Genomic DNA, 15,870 nt, shown 5'->3' with positions numbered 1-15,870 from the left:
AGAGTCTGCATGGATCAGAGCTCGAGGTTCCCATGGGTCCTCTGCTCTCAGTCAATAAGTCCGGCTACTAGTTAGTCAGCTAGTTGGTGTGCGTGGGCCAGCACAGAGTGAGGCAAGCTCCTCCACGGCACAGTTCCTTATTTCCTACTGAGTCAGGGAAATATGCTCACAGCTACCAGCCAGGACGGCCATTGCAGCATGTAGCAGTGACTCATTCTCGCACACTAAGTACTTCAAACTAAACTGTTATACAGATTCCCAAACATCTGCGCCCGAACACTAACCAGATCCAATATGGAAATAATGTAAGGGTCCTTGTTTGTGGTTCTTTTGGCTATGATGCTCTCACGTCTTTTACCCAGGATGCTCTTGGACAAAAGGGCTATTAAAAAGTCAGCTGTTGGAGGTTAGCTAAGGACTATTTTGATGATGTCAGCTGGTATGTCCTGAGGTGAGGGTGTTAGCTTTGCGAGCAAAGACGATCTGAAAAAAGTCTCTCATTTCAACTTTATTCCTACGTGTTTTTGTTGTTTGGACTTTTTCGGATGATTTTCATCTGTGTAGTTGTTTTTAGGCTACAATGATGAGGTGCTGCGGCTCCAGATTAGGTGAACAGCTTTTAAATTTGCTTTATGTTTTTATATTCTATAGATCGTCTCAGCACATTATGCGTTCTTCTTCTTCTTCCTATAGCTTTTCTATAGCCACAAAAGCACCACAGCCTCATTTGGCCAGTACAAACATTCACATCTTTGCTGCATCACAAGTTACTGTACTTATTGCTGCCTTTTTATAGTGAAATGAAAACACAACAGGCTCCCCTTCTTGTTCCTGGGGGAGAGTGGAGGGCCTGGATCTGAAATCTGAGAGCATTTTCCTGCTGTGTGCTTTACAGTGCCAGAGCACTCACTGTAATTTACCAAAAGTGGCTGCTATTTATGCCATAAAGCATGTGTTTAACATTCCTGAACCCCACTGTGTTTGTGTATTCCTCGCTCTCTCGCTCTCTCGCTCGCCCGCTCCCACTCACTCTCTTGCCTGCCTCCTCGACTGTATTTCTATTTGTGTATGTGTGTGTGTGTGTGTGTGTGTGTGTGTGTAGTGAGTGGAAACGGTCCCTACAGAGCCGCAGCCCTTTCCCTCTTCACAGAAGGATCATCTCTCCCCCTCTGAGACAAGGCCGACAGGAAGTGGGAGTTTACATTGGCCTAGTTTACCCAAAAAAAACAGCCTGGGTGGAGGAGCTGCAGAGCTGTTTCTGCTGCTGCCGCTTCTGCACTTTGCCACGACCAGCGCCATGTCCCATCCCCCCATCAGCTGTCCCACCCATGCCTGCTCTTTTTTGCCAAGTTTTCGGGGTGGAGTTGGGTGGCCAGCAACTATAGAGTGGCCTTTGCTGCAGCAGCAGTTAGGGCTCATGGCCTGAGAGACAGGAAGGAGCTGTCAGCATCCCATAAACAGGACTCATCCTGCACTCATGACATGCAAGACCTGGAGAAAATTCTCCCAGGAGAAATCCTTCAGACACCCATTTTAAATCCAGACTATGGTTCAGTCTTGTGCTTGTGAATGACCTGGTCAACATGACCCACCAACACTAAATAAGCGTAGACTGCTGTCCACTCTTGTGACTATCACCAGAGAGTCATTCTACTGACACGTTACAGTCACTTGATAATATGCTGATTATCAACAGCGGTACAGCTAAATAAAGTGTGATCGCCCCGCCACGTTACTTGGGAATAGCGATGTCTAAAATACAACCTGAACAGTGGGATCGGCGGGACAAGGCATCCGTCTATTGGCATGGAAGCAGAGCCATCCTCATGCTTGGTGCGTAAGAATAGAAAGCCTTTTTGACAACATTGAAGCTATCATTCAATCCCCAGCTGTACTCCCACAGCACCTCTCACCTCGTGTGTTACTTGGCCTCCTCCTCCAAGATTAGCGCCTCTCAATGTCTGTCACCTTGCACGAGAGCACTTCATTACTCTCTCGCGTTTTGGTGTCAAGAACTTTCTCTGCAAGCGTTGTCTCGCTCTTAACACAGTAAAATTTACTGAAGTATATCTGAGAATGCAGAGCTGATTCCTCTCCGTTGAGCTGCAAACATGCCTGAGACACAACCGCTGCATCTGGTAAATAACAAGGCCAACAGCGGTAACACCACAAGTAGGCCTAATGATGGATTTGATCAGGCTGTGGAGTTGCCCCAAGGCTGGATTGGAGAAGTGGTTGGGTGGGTTAGGGGATGGGGGTAGGGGGTGCATATTAAAGAGTAATGAATCACACACTCAGTCACAGGGTCGCCGGCTATGAATGTGCTCTCTGTTGGTTTTCCTGGAGCCTGGAGTTTACTAACTGATGACGCAGGCTGGACTTGATCAGAGACATGTGTTGCTGCGGACTCAATGCCAGTGAGAAGCATAGCGAGCGAGAGGAGAAGGGGGGTGGTGGGGGAGGTAGAAGGATGGAAGGCGCCTGAGCTCTCTGCTTTTCCTCTGTGTGTCCTTCTGGGCATTGCCTCACACTGGGGCTGGTGCGACTGGAGAGGGGAAGGAGGGAGAAAATAAATCCTACTTCTACCCTGGGACAGGAAACGAGAGATTCTCAGAGAGTATCCTGACCCAGCTTTCTTAACCGTTGTTACTCCCAAATTCTTGTGTGGCATCTCAGCGAGCAGGGTAGCAGCCTGTAAATAACAAAAGCAACCATAATTTGTCGTGTGATTCTTTTTAACCAAACAAGATAGTCCACAGCCATGCTAGTCGCTCTGTGACGCTGTACTTACAGTAGGCCCAGTGGTGCTTTGAGCTAAATGTTAAGCATGCTAACTTGCTCACGATGACAAAGCTAACATTCAGATATAATCGTTACCATGTTCCCCATCTTACTTTCGGTATAGGATTAATCATCTGGACACACTGAATGTTCCTCCAATAGCTGCTGAGATATTTGAATCTGGATCAAAGTGGTGGGCCGAACAACAGGCCGACATTGCCATCCATGCTGCTAGCATGTCTAAAAAAAAAGAGAAAGTCACCCACCCTGTTAAACCCATACTTAAAACTCCTCTTCACCTGACAGTGGAGTAAAAATCACCTGTTTGCCACAATGGAACGCACCTGAGCATATTTTCCCAGACAAGGTGCAAAAGGCTGTTGAGCTGTTGCCTGAGGCTCTGACAGAGTATTATGAAAGACGTAATGTAGATTTGTGCCCACCTGTCAGGGCATGTCATGGTGTAACTGTGTGTAAACAGCATCAGGCAAAAGCTTGGGAAATATATTGTCTCCCCACTTGTTCTTTCGTTTCAAGGTTTCTGATTTGTTGAAACTTAGAAAGCTGTGTGTGTGTGAAGAAGAGAAGCACCTACTCGGGCAAGTCAGATCATGCTGTGACTAAAAGTGTCGCACACGTGTATATCACTGACAGGAAGAGGACTGCTAATTGAGTCATGACAGTGTCATTTCCCATGAACAGCCTCACAAGTTCACAGATTCTTAAAGCCACACCAGTATGAGAGACGGAGGTGTCGGATGCTTCCCATTTGTTGCAATGGAGATCAAAGAAGGTTAAGACTGTAGGTAGTGCGCACCAGGAACAGATGCATGACATCAAAACACTCCTGCAGATAGTAAACACCAACAGTCTGCCTTGTGTATACACTCTCTCACACACATACACACACACACACACACACACACACACACACACACACACTCAGCACATACAGTACAACAGCTGTCCTATTGCCACAGATCACCACACATGCTGTCACACACATCTCCAACATCCCCAGATTCAAACACTCAGACGTAGGTGCACACTGAGGAGCGCTCCCCTGTGTGGGAGGCCGAAGCAGCTGGTTATGATGGGAAACACCCGACACTTCCAGCGACACCCCACAGACCGTCCCTGTCTTTGTGACGCACTGGGGGCTGCTGATTCCCCAAAGCCTCCGCGACTCCAGACCTGGGGGAGAGCTCACTATTCATCGGCGACCCAGCTTTCAAACAACTCCCAGCACACAGAGAACCACTTGATCCTGCACAGTTGGTTCCCAAACAATAGACACACACACATGCGAGTGAGGAAGCACTCGCACAATCCCAAAACTATGCACGCACACAGACACATGAGCACAGTCCTCCACATGTTGAAGCCATTATCCTGTTGCTTGTTAAGTCATTACTCTATAGCTTGTTATTTTCTCAAGCAAGAGAAAGCAATCTATCCACAAAGGAGTGCTGAGAGATTTGCCACCCGACTGAGCCTTGGGATATGGGAAGTTACCCTGAAATCTGAGGAATGCGGTGAGGTCTGAAACCTAAGGAACAGAGGAAAAAAAATGGATCTGGAACAGTGAAGCTTCTTTCCCGGAGTCTCCTGGTCGTAGCTGCAGCCAAGACCTTATGCGATGTCCACGGGGAGGGAGAATTATAGACATTACTGATGACTGTGCAGAAAAGTTTCAGTCCACCAATCGGACATGGAGGAACTGACATAGTCTGAGAGCTTTGGCATATTCACGGTGGATCTCAGACATCTGGTTTCCATTTCCCTCCTCTCCCAAGACAGTTAGTGCTGGCAGCGGGGCCTTTCAATGAAATCGTCTATTTGACTTCCTGTGCTATCAGTTTAGCATAAGTGTGTGCAGAGTAAAGCAATGCTCAACACATAGGCGGTTATGAAAGTGAACTGCACTGCTTTCCTTCAGGTTTTTTTCTTCTTCTTTCTCCCAGCTCCCCACCCCCAAAGCCTTGACGCCACCCTTTGGGTTTATTAGCGGGAACACCCCACGAGCAGCCATTTTCACAGCATCCTCCTCACTCTGCTCCACACGAGGAAAAGCTGCGAGCCAGCGCACTCTCACCACACTGCTAATGAGTGACACATGCCCCCTAGCTCTGCCGCTGACACCTAAGATCAAAGCCCTGGAAGAGAAGGGGACTGGTTTGAACATTAAACCCGGACCCCGTGTCCCCATCCACCTCCTCTTTGACACCCGTGCGATATGTCTGAAGGCAGCCAAATGGTGACGCACCTGTCCTTTCTACATTCAACACATATAGGCCTGGCTGTCTTGGCTGCTTCCATTCACAGGGCCGAGGTCAGGGCGAAGCAATGTGTATTCCAGCTGTGTATGATAAGAGATCAGATAACACAGTTCAGACAAATTGCATCTCAATGTGAGAGACATGAATGAGACATTGCGCACAGTCAAAACTTTCCATAACGCCTGTATAGTGGGCAGATGAATGGAGGGAAAGGAATTAAATGGAAATCTGATTGCAAAAGTCTGGATCAACCCTGGATCTCTCATCAACCCCCATGGTCCCTGCAGTCTTTTTCATTAAATCAATTGCTTCACACATCTCCTGCCTTAAATGTAGTCCAAGCAGTTTCCACACTGCTGAGGGGCGTCAAGAACATAGCGGGCAGACATGAGAAAGAGGGGGGAGGTTAGCTAGGGCAAAGGCAGGAAATCCCAGTGCAGCATGAACTATTTTCCTCCATAGTTCCACCAGAACAGCTCTTTGTACCCCACCCCCTCTATCAGGCCTCTGTCTCCGACAACCATCCACTGCTGTTCTACAAGGCAACCGCACACAACCACCACCGCCACCACCGTGAAAAAAACAATCCAAACCTCTGTCACACACACACATGTATTCAGTTCACTTGTGGGCCGTTACTCAGCAGTGCTGGGGTTGTGGAGCGGGGATCAAAGCTTGGGGTTCCCCTCCATCTCAGTCCAAAGTCCCGCTGTGGTTAGGCCTTAGACAGAGAGGCACCTTACTTTACACAGAGCCCTCAAATGCCAAAAGCACTCAAGTATACAAAAGATGAAGCACACATATGCGCTGAAAGCGCTTTCTTTCCTGCAACACAAACTCAACACAGGAGGAAAATGATCTGTGGCAAATCAAGTCCTTTTTCTTTCTCGTCAAACATTCCTTGGCAACAACTCTCAATCCCCACACAGGATCACTTGATCGTCGAGGACGCACATGCTCTTCATGTGACTCCAATGAGGAGATAGCTCTGTTGAGGCATATCGCAACAAATCTCCATTCTGTCCGTGACTCTCATTTCACAGTGACACAAATTCCACTTCATTAAGACAGAGCGGTCGAAGGAATGAGAGAAATTCAGGTCAGTGACACTCGTGAAAGACCAGGGAAAGCTAATATTTTAGCGTTTGACTCGCTGCCACAGCACGACTACTCACTGAAAGAGTGTTTCCATATTGCAACATCGAATCCAGACACAGTGCTGATTTGTTGCAGAGCAGGAACCAGGCCTGTGATTGACTTGGATTTATTTTATGCACCAGTGAGACCCCATGCAAAGTCTGAGAGGCCTCCAAAAAAGCCCACAGCCAGGCTCTTTTTTTCTTTCTTTCCCTGAGACAAACTCAAAACTGTAGAAGAGCCAAGTGTGAGTATAGTGGGTGGGAGCCGGCAAGGCACCTTGCAACAGCTGGTCTGAATTATCCGTGGGGTCGGGGGTAGTCGGCTCTGCGAGGTGGAGGGGAGGCGTGGAGACTCCTGGCGCCAGGATCGGGCCAGCAGGTCAGGGAGGATGACGATTACCAAAATACTAGCAGGCAGCCATAGCCCTGCAGAGAGGGGGTGTTCCTGCTCACACCGCTCACAGCGACAGGATGGGAAGGCGAGTGGACGGCCGTGGTGGTGTGTGTGAGAGAGAGAGAGAGAGAGAGGGACGCTCCTACTTCCACTTCCTGTGAGATAGCCCCTTCCTGTCATTGAGAAACACAGAGGAATACTATGTTAATGACTGTTAGGTGGAATGACCTTTATTCCATCAGTGAATACAAGGCAATTGTATCAGGGCTGACGTGAGCCCAACACTGCCTTATGCTAATAAACAGGAAGTTTGATTCACTAAAAACGTAACTTTTCTTTTGTTTCTGTTAAAGCCATGAACACAGCTGCTTGCAAGGTGCCTTCACTCACAAGGTTCCTTTTGTGCTTCCTCTCAGACTGACCTGACCACATGTGCACAGATTCACAACTGAGGTTAATGCTCACATGTAGGTCCATGGCGCTCTCTGCTGGTGAAGAAGTAGCACTGCACTGATAGACACGCAGGATTAATGTCATCATGGAGAGTGCCTGTGTGTTTGTGTGTCTGCGGTAACATTCACTTATTTAACAAAGACACATCTCTTCATCCAAATTTCAAAGAGATCATGCACAAGAATGATGTTTTAATACAAAATCAACAAAAAATAGTGTGAATGAGGCAGAAATCTTACAAATGCAACTTAAAATCCATAATTAACATTAAACAGGTTTGTCAGCCTTGTTAATGAAATAAAATGCTTGTAAAACATCAGGAGTTACTGTTGAACAATGTTCTTTAGCAAGCTAATGAAAAGATGAACAACAGTAATTACCCCAGGTCAAAGGTCACTGGAGGAATTTTAGACCATCCATGAGATTAAGTTCAAACATCAGGTGCAACAGGCGTATAAATGGTTCAGCTGCATCTTCATCTCACAGGTTTTGGCAACAAGATCATTGAGATCTAACAAATGAGAAAGAAAAGAAAAAATGCTGGACGACAAGCAGTTTAATTCATCCAACAATCTTTGCTGGGTTAGAAAACTAAAAATGATTTATCCTGTACATGAGAAACATTTGACATAACTTTCAAGACTTATTGAGGGCACAAACAATCTTCATCATTATATCATCATCAGAAGATCAATTGACCTTTTCTTTAAACATGATATAATATGTGTGCTGCCTCATATACGGAGATCTCCACTTCTCCTCTTCCAAAGCAAGAGATAGTTATAGTGATCCATTATCAAGTCATTATAGAGGTATCAAAGTAATATGCACAATTGAGAGGAATTGGGTTGACTGTGATTAATGCTTTGGGGCAGCAGAGGGTAGCATTCATCAGTGGTTTCACCAATTTTCTTTACATTTGACTGCTATACGGCCACTAAAGGACTTGTAACACTCCCTCTAAAGGACGCAATGGCCCCTCAAGAAACATCCTGCAATTTGTTTTTGCACTTTCAGATTTTCTTTCACCTCTGTTCGGTCAGCCGCAGGTAAGAGGACTCCTCATAAGACTCCAACCTCTGATGTTCACACTATTCGGATACTGGCAATTAGGAGATGACAACAGACTGCGAACACACTGTCGTATTGTGCGCTAAATGCAGTGTGAGAGAAGAGCTGGATTGAGACATGCACACGGTGCCAGCTGTCCAAGAGTCTGGCCTGCTGCCAGGAAGTAGCACTTCTCCGAATGCCAAGCCGATCCTTCGGTTACGTCTTGGAGAGGGAAGCAGGAGAACGGCTTTCCCTCAGGACTCTCTTCACCTGCTTCTGCTCCAGCTTCTTACTGCTCAACATCCTGGGGCCCCATATAGCTCCGACTAGCTGTTAAATGTTGGCAGGATCTCTAAGAGGCCCGTGGTGGAAGCTTTAGGAGAGACTGAGGCTGAAACCCTCTTCTAGAGCCAGCCAGTTAAGTACATCTGAGCTCTCACACAGATGAAAGAAACACTCCATTTAGATGAAACTTCTCCCTCAATCGCTGACGGTAAAAAAGAGAAATCCATAAACGATGTAAGGAAGAGAGAAGGGGTGACGCATGGCAGCCGCTCCTGGCTGGACTTAAACCCAGGACGCCTTCATATATGTCAGCTGTTGGCGCCTCAAACCAGGATTCCCAAACATTTTTATTTTTTTAGACCCCCCACATTCATGTTCACATCACAATTTTGGTTTACTTTGCTTAGTTTATTCAGTTATGAGACGTGGGGCATTACAGTCAAACACACACAACTACAACAATGTAAAGGATGACGCCATAATATCTGAGACTTATTTCTATTATGGTCCACAATGTAGGTCATCCTACTACCAGCAAAACGACACAATAAATCCATTTATTATCAATCAATCATCAATAGAATCTCACCACATCAAAAATCCACTAAATGAATTCTAAAATGTTTCCTGTACGCTTTAATTTTACCTTTTTTAAATTTTAGGTGGTTATTTATTATTTTTAAAATGCAGCGGTAACTTCCTGGTACCAAAGAACCTAAAGAAACAAGTAACATTTATATAATCTGTAATATGATAAATAAGAGTAAGTATAAAGGAACTATTGTATAAATGCTTCTGTCTGGCTGTATCATGCTTGGCTATTTCTGGATAGTTATTCTTAATGCTCGTCAAAAAAAATCAGACAAAATCATACAGGTTCACCAAAAACTCCTTTAGATCAGACTCCAACAGGGTCCAAAGGCGCTGCGGAAATCGACTGCACTTTAAGTGAAATGCATCTTTGCCCTACAAAGCCTCAAGCCTCAGAACAGATATACTTTCAGTTCAGTTCCCTTTGGAAAAAATTCTAAATAGCCTCCAGCCTCCAGCACTTATATGGACTGCAGCACTGGCCTTTTTAAACATTACATATAATAGTAAAGTTACCATTCTTTTATACTGTGTGTTGTCATGTCAACCATCTGTATTAATTGATGCTTTCTACTATTTGTGAGTCAGCACTGAGAGCCTATTTATTTCAGTATTTAAATGTGTCTAAAGATAATAAGGCTAACCTTTACCGTGGTCCACCTCTGTGTATTGATGGGTCCTAAAATATATTTTAGTGCTATTTTTAATGTGCAATTAAGTTATTTATTATTTGTTGTTCTTCACCCACCGCCTGCTCACGGCGATGTCAGCGAGAGCCTCCTGACCCGTTGATCCTCCAGCTGGAGCTGCTGAACTTGTGGTGGCATCGCCCAGCGTCCGATCAACCTGTTGTACTTGTTCACTACATGGTGGGAGAGAGAAAGCCACTCTGGTTTCTTAGCTAAAACTATCAGTAAAATAACAACATGCTTACTCACACATGACGAGTTGGATCGCAGCGTCAGCAGCCGCAGAGACGCTCTTCCAAAAGGGTTGGAGGCCCATTTCTTCACAGTGGTACAATGTTTGGAGTCTCCATTGCTGTCGGCTCCGAGACGCCTGGGACGCCATGGACCGCTCCATCAACGCCAGGCTCGATGCGTAGATGTCCTCTCAGTGCAAGAAAACCTGACAACACGTTTATATTCTCTGTGAAAAGCTGACGGTCCTAGTCATCAACACGGAAACAAAGCTGATGCCATTACAATAAGCTCATTACATTTTGTCTGTGATGATCATTTTGATAAATGTCCCCCATGGACTTCCATAGTTGTCAATAATGATATTAATGAGATTGTGAGATTTAGATTGCAGAACATTTTATAGAAAGGGTGCAGAGTCTCTAACATCATAACAAGCCATTGAGCCTTCAGTTGTTAATAAAACATTTGAAGTCTGGAGGCTCTGCAGCCTTTTTTCAGGGGTTTGTCACAATTGGAGTTAAAGAGATGAAGAGTATATTCATCAATTCAAATACATTTTCCCAAGAGTTAACAAATGTTGTTTTAATGAATGACTTGTTACTGACAAAGCTTTAACAAACGATTAGTTACACATTCATCGGCCAGTATTTATAACTATATAAAGTATGACTTTAGTCCATTGTCAAACTTTGAACTCCTCTTATTGCTCATTTTGATTACAGGACCGTTTGAGAGCCGAGCCACTGGTCCGCTCCGCTCTCTGTTCTGTGTCTGCTTCAGCGGATATTTCCCCTGAGGGGTCTGTGTCAGTCCGCTTGCCTGGCGACCACGTGAATTAATTGTACTCGCAATCTGATGGTGCAACACATGTGCCGCTTCGCTGTGTGTTTGAGCAGTTGCCACGGGCGACAGGTGACGAGAGGTGGTGATAGTGTTTGCGTGTGTGCATGCACTTTGGTGTAAGCGTGTGTGTGTGTGTGTGTGTAAAGGAAATATAGGAGGGCTTGGAGCCTGTGTAAACTGTGAAAGAGCCGCCACACAGCTCTCTGAAATGCCTCTCATTGTGACAGCAGCTCTGTCTAAACAGCGATCGTGGTCAGAGGGCAAGCCCCGCCACCTGCATCGCTGGTCGTCTTCAACAGACCCCCATCGGGGCCGACCGTAAATTAGGTGAAGCTATGTCTACTCGGACAGCGAGATTCTGTAGGTCACTAACTGAAGGTCTTTCCAAGCAGCTCGACAGATTTCCCTTCCAAGTCTATTAAAAGCAGAGCAGAGCAACTGAAGTCGCGGCCCGCTGTTTAGAAACACTGCTTTCACTGGAACCTCAATACAAGAGATTAAAAACACTTCTTTGAGTGAGCTGAATTGTTCTGCACAGCAAGGCCAGTACAAATCCACAGTGAAAAGAACACTGGTATAAATGTTTCAGTGATGTGACGGTAAATGGATAAACTCACCACATCTTCAATCTTATTTATTTCCATTTACAAATATTTCCATTCAGCAATATAAAGATACTAATGTTTACACGAGTTAACGTTCCTGCCCACGGCAATGAGACTTTACAATAAGTCACCTCTGGCCAGATCCTCTGTAAATGAATTAATCAGCATCAATAGCCATCGCACCACTTTTGTTGTTTGTTACTTACTGTATATGTTTATGTTTACATACACTTCATATACTATACACGTACTTTGCATTTTTGCACTTTCTCTATTGTTTACATTTAATTTCCTAAATTAATACACTCTGCTGTTTCGTTGTACATATTGAGTTTTGCTGTCTATATTAAGCATCTTTCATCCCCGTTATTTTTATTTTTGTGTGCTGCTACTACGACAAACACATTTCCCCTTAGGGATGAATAAAGTATCTATCTATCTATCTATCTATCTATCTATCTATCTATCTATCTATCTTATCTACAAAAATCGACAGCAAACAATTTGTATCACAAAAACCTGCATCAACCTGTGGAACTGTATCCTCCAAATAAAAAGGTGGATGAACTGAGTACGTGTTTACTCCTCACCACATTCCTGCCTGTTATCACACATTACACAACACACGTATCTGTCCTTGCAATGGATCGCACGTCGTAGTGTGTAGATCCTGAGTGATGTGTATCAGTGTCTGTGCAGCCTTGTTAACCCTTTACTTCAGCTTTATTGGGCAGGAGGGGCTGCAGCGGGGCTCTCACTGGGATCCTGGAGTGCGTCAGATTGTCTGCGGGCCTGTGTTTGGATAAGGCAGCATGCCCATTGTCTCTGATGCCCCAGCTGGGTCATGGTATGCCTCCATGCTCCTGAAATAGAAAGACAGCTGAGGGCTGCCGTGCATACTGAGGGCAGGGCCGGCCGGGCCCACTGACCCAGACCACAATTTAGGACAATGAGAGACGCGGTATTGTCTGGAGCCAGAGGCTAATAGCTGACGTATCAAACCCTAGCTCGCTAAAAGACTGATTAACTTCGCTGTGTGTTATTACTGCGTGTGTGTGTGTGTGTGTGTGTGGATAGATGTCAGGGGGTTGTAGGGGGAGTGGAAAAGTAATTGGGGCTTTAGAGAGTTTGTGCCACGCGTCAGCCCGTCTCCACTCTGATGAACCGATGGCTAAGACCTGAGCCCACACAGTTGCTGCAAGGTATTGTGGGCAGGCACGAGGCGATTACAGAAATATCCACCCTCTATGAATGCTTTGATCCAAAATGAAACACTGCTCCGGCGCCCATTTTTAGATTACTGCTAGAGAGCAAAACAGGGGTCTTAATATTTGAACTGCTCAACAAGCAAAAATTATACAGCACTTTTTACAGAAAGGGAGGAAAGAAAAAGAGTTCATAAAAGACACGAACGGGACAACGTATGAAAACAAAGACACAGTGAGTGCACAATGTACAGCTGGAAAAATAGATAGATAGATAGATAGATAGATGGATGGATAGATAGATAGATAGATAGATAGATAGATAGATAGATAGATAGATAGATAGATAGATAGATAGATAGATAGATAGATAGATAGATAGATAGATAGATAGATAGATAGATAGATGGATAGATAGATAGATAGATGGATAGATAGATAGATAGATAGATGAATGAGGAATTAATGTAGACAAATTTAACTCTGTAATCCCATATTTCAGAGTTTTACGATAATAATAATGACCTAAAATATACTAGGAGAAGGAGACAAGGCATATCTTGCTGCTCAATATGTATATTCATATAATTGTGTACTTTTTTATTTGGATTCTTTTGCAACGTTGTATTTTCCTAAAACTTTCATGCCAACATAGCCACATTGAATTAATAGATAGATAGATAGATAGATAGACAGATAGATAGATAGATAGATAGATAGATAGATAGATAGATAGATAGATAGATAGATAGATAGATAGATAGATAGATAGATAGATAGATAGATAGATAGATATTGTCCCAGCAGTCCCACCTGTGCAGAGACTGAACATAGAGAGAAGTGTGACTGTGATGTGCGATTAAATAGTGCTGAGAATGACTGCAGCCATAATTCCCAGTCTCTCTCCATCCCGCTGCCTAAGCCTGCTGGCATTCTGTGCATGATGATCTAAAACAACTGTGACAGACCCCCAGATCAAGTCTTGATGGTCAAAATGTCGGGTCCTCACTTGCACATCACCGAACTGTCGGCGAACCACTCTATCCGAGAGGACTGAGGACTTCGTCCCAGCGTTTTGGGACTCCAGCTGGACGCCAGTTTGGTCATTTTATACAAATGTCTAATAATCAAAACATGAACATTAATGGGCCTGGCCACATTAGGGTCTAAATGATTTTGAGGAACACTGGGGACGTAAGGAGAGCTGTTGCTTTGAGGAGTCAGCTGTTGTAGCGGCTGCAGTATAGCAGTGCAGAGAGATGTACTGGGGGACTGCGCTAACGGCTGCATACACTTCACTATGTGTTTGTGTGTGTGTGTGTGTGTGTGTGTGTGTGTGTGTGTGTGTGTGTGTGTGTTTACGTGTCGGAGTATGTGGACTTATTTAAAGCCAGCATCTCTGGGGACTTTGAGATTCATCTCCTCCTCATGTGTTATCAGCATGCCAGCTTTTGAAATGGTGCAGCGAGTGACATAGTACATAAAGCAGCCTCTGCCTCTCTGAAGAGCCCCTTGTCCCAGAATAGCCGGGCCGCTCTATCTCACTGATGCCCAAGAAAGTTTGAGCCATCACGGAAACACCTCTCAGTCTGCCACGGCAACAGATAACGGCATCAACAAAGATGGCCGTACTTCAAGTCAAGACACCCATTTAGGAGTTTGTTTTTTCTTGTTTCTCACTGAGTGTCTGTGTGTGTGTCTGTGTGTGTGTTGGGAGGAAATAGAACAAATTCTTTCTGCCACATTAAAAGTAGGCCCATCGCGCTTTTTGGGGGTTCGTAAAAGTTGAAGTGTCTCGGCAAACGGCCGTCTTCGGCTTATCTCGGTGGCGTTCTGCAGAATCCGATGCAGCCAACAGTTAACAGTCAATCTCCCTATCAGGAATGCTGGACTCTGGCTTTGTCTATTCTGAGAAACCGTGGTCCCGTCCCCCCTGCTGCACTGTCACCCTGCTCTCATACCAGGCACCCACCTCTCCCCTTGCTCTGAAGGTCAGATCTGGTGGAGCCAGAGTGTGAGAGGCGCAGCGCAAATGCCAGAATGAGTGGATACAGGGGAGCAGATATCTTTAAAAGAAAAGTTAAAACACACCTTTTTAGCCAGAACATTAATATCGTTTTTAGCATATTAAACTTTATTTTATTAATTTCTGTTTTTTCGCGTGTGGCTATTGGTGTTGCATTCAACGTATGACTTCTTGTTCTCCATAAATAAAATTTGATTGATTGCTTAATTAATACACAAAATGGCAGCAGCTACACGTGACCATTTGACACACCGTGCTACCATTGCATAGTTTCCAAGATACTCCACATTTTCCATTGGTGGCTCAAGGTGCTAAAGCTCTATATTGCTGGCAACAGCTTCCTAGAAGCAATCTGAAAAACTGAAATTAAATTGAAGAGCTTTCACCACTTATCATGAATGAATCGTCGCTCATGTTTATTGCTTTCAAATGCATGCAAGACTCTTTATTGCGTAAGAGCCACGTGCCATGTTTCCCTCTATTAATATAATGTTGTGTATTTATAGTAGCATGGTTAATGCCACACAGCTCCTGAAATAATCTCTTCTAAGGTTGCATCCTCTGTGGCCAAACACAATAGCAAACATCATTGTTGGCACTGAACACTACTAAAGCTACAGGGCTACATAGAGGCCAACATGAGCTCATAAGCATCACCTAAATGGGAAGAATTTGTTTATAAGGAGGTCGAGAGTAAGTCAAAACAAAAAAAAAATTCTCGATGTCTTCCTAAAACTACTGATTGTAACTTAAACTGTTTTTTAATATTCTATGCACATCATTTGGTGGTTTTCCATCAAATATTCCGTTTAATTTCCAGGTTTTCTTTAAGTGTGTGGACACATATGATGCACTGCCCTTCAAAATCGTGAAAAAATTCCCCCCTACAGGGATGCTCCAAATGCAACTCTCTCTCCTGCTCCCTCGCAGTGTGTACAGTGCATAAAATAACTGTGATACAAAAATAGCCGGCTTGGGTTTAGCGCAATGACAAAAACGTAGCTTTCCTTTTGTGTCAATTGAGACAAGCGCTCAGCACCAATAGGCGTCGGAGGAGGTGGCATATGCTAATGACGGACAAATGTCCACTGACCGTGACCTTGGGAAACACAGTATAAAGGAGGGCACATCTCACCAAGCTGTCATTTCGTTGTGGGCTTCCTGAGGTCAGCGGGAAACGTTTGTTTGGTAGGTTGATCTCTACGCATTTTACGCGCGGGTTGGCTGCCCTTTAAAGTGTTTAGTAGAGTAAAAGTCTCAGTGCAGCAGTGTAGGGATACTGTTTGCCTTTGC

The sequence above is a fragment of the Taurulus bubalis genome, assembly GCF_910589615.1.
Source record: "Taurulus bubalis genome assembly, chromosome: 5".
Lineage (NCBI taxonomy): Eukaryota > Metazoa > Chordata > Actinopteri > Perciformes > Cottidae > Taurulus > Taurulus bubalis.
Note: the sequence above shows the minus strand (reverse complement) of the source record.